We start from the raw sequence: 2,500 nt of genomic DNA, 5'->3' as shown, positions 1-2,500 counted from the left end.
ACCCTTTCCCCTGTTCCAACTTGTCATCAGTGACGATACTGAGTACCTATCATTACATACATACATACATACATATACAGGCATGCCCACGTTACAGCTACCCGGAGCTTACAGGATTTCGCGCTTACGGAAATTGTAAAGTATGACTATTAATTTCGGGATACAGTCTGTAATTTCACTCTTACCGTACCGTAATTTGTATTGCGTAGTTTTAAATTGTTAACAATTTAAAAAAGAAACTATACCTAGTTAAGATCAAAGTATATAGTTAATGATCTGGAAAATTATCACATTACGGACATAGATGAATGCACATATACACATGTATGTATAATGTGAGTGTGTGCGTGTGTATGCGTTTGTGTGTGCGTGCGTGCGTGTGTGTGTGTGTACACAGTTCCAATAACAGCAGCAGCAGTTCCATCGCCAGCAATAACAATATCAGCAACGACTGTATCGGCAATATCCCTAACGGAAATAGCAGCAGAGCCGGATTCCAAAAGTGACAGGAACGTTGGGACCAGTATATTGCTGCGCAAGGTAACTATTTTGAAGGAAATGATGTTAAAATTTAAGTAAATAAGTTTTTTTTTTTATTAAACATAAATATTCCAGGAACATTTTGCTACCACCTCGAAGTATGAGGAAGATATGAAAAGCCATTTGAAATAAAAATGCATATTGTGGGATCCTAGTGTCTTTTAAAAGTTGAATGAAATGTCTTTGGTTTTAGATCTGCAAGGACTGACTTCAAGCTAAACAGCCACAACAATACAATTAGCAATGACAATATGACCACTATATCATCAACAATGCCTGCTCACCATCACTAACATTTAAACCAGTGGTTCCCAACCCTTTTATTTAAATGAGTTTTTCCCCCAGACTCCTTTTAATATACTTATCCTTATATATATATATATGAAATTTTTAATTTAGTTCACAAACCCCCAATACTACCTTTACGAACTACCAGAGGTCCACGGACCCCATGTTGGAAACCACTGATTTAAACCAATACAACCCACATCATCATGACTATCAACCCACTAACTTTTCAATTCAGTTGAATATAATAGGAACATGAACACCAACATGTGTGTGTGTGTGTTTTATAGGACAATTTTCTGCTCTCACAGAGCAAATCTTCCCCATGGCAGGTTTATTTTTTACTGCATATTTATTGTGAATTTAATATAAGAGGTCTGGAAAGAAGCTATAAAGTAGACCTGAAGGTAATGCTGTGAAAAGCAACCGTAAAGGAGTTACACTAAATATTAAACTTGATGCTTTTAAAAGACTTGATGAGGGAGTTTGCCAAAACACTACATCTTGAAACGTCTAAATCGGTGGTTCCCAACCTGCAATCCCTGGACCCCTGGTGGTCCACAAAGGTAGTCCTGGGGGTCCTTGAACTAAATTCAAAATTTCATAGATAGATAGAAAGATATAGATATACATATAGACATACATATATACACCACATGCATATATATATATATATATATATATATATATATATATATATACTAGCAGAGATACCAAGCATTGCCCGTGTTACATGCAATTGAAGAATTAGACTTTTCTGAAATGAACTGGAATACCTATGATTCGAATTTCATCAAAATTACAGATGAGGGTTCTTTTCCTCTTTACACACCCTAAAACATTTGTAATCATGACACATGTATCCTATACTAATTATCTTTATGCGCAGAATCTAAAATTCCAGTCTTATGGAACCTGTTAAAAGGATTTTGCTCCTGAAAAATGGAGGTCATGGAGCTCTAAAATGTGAGAGTTAAAGCCCCTATTGGGGTGGGTGTCTTAATGTCAACCAGAGAAGTTGAATTGTTGAGAATCTTTTTAACTTGGGTCTTGTATCTATTGTTTGAATTTCTTTGAAATAGGAAATATATGTATGTCCACTGGGTTTGTAAAAGAGAGCAAACCAAAAGACGAATGATCACAATAAGCAGTCACCTACCTTACCCTAGTCATTACTACTCCCAATGTAGGATTCCTCACCATACAAGTCTTCAGGCACAGCCATAAGATGCATTATGGATCTATAGCAATTGGAAGGGCATGACCCAACTGAAACATTCACAACTGTGTGACGTGAGGACTAAGAGGAAATGTGTCACCTCTGGAGATTGCAAATGACCACTATACTGATAGGTAACTGGACAGAATAAATTTACAATCTATAAATGTCTTTCAATAACCAGTCACTCATCTGGGAAGGCCTTGAAATCAGTGTTACTATTGGGGGACTGTGTGTGACCCAGTGATAATAAAAAGGCTCAAAGGAGGTCTGCAACCAAATAACTTTACTCAACACTTTGCAACTGAATCAGCGGAGGCAAAAATGCCTCTCATTTACTTGACAATTTATGCACAACATTGCAGAAATCACAATCTAAGTATATCTCAAAGCAAATTCTTACACTGTTGTACCATTGAGTTCCGAATAACGCTCATCTTTATTCTCGGGTGA

Source organism: Octopus bimaculoides, chromosome 5, assembly GCF_046866305.1.
Source record: "Octopus bimaculoides isolate indiv1 chromosome 5, ASM4686630v1, whole genome shotgun sequence".
Lineage (NCBI taxonomy): Eukaryota > Metazoa > Mollusca > Cephalopoda > Octopoda > Octopodidae > Octopus > Octopus bimaculoides.
The sequence above is the reverse complement of the archived record's forward strand: the minus strand, read 5'-3'. Positions refer to the sequence as shown.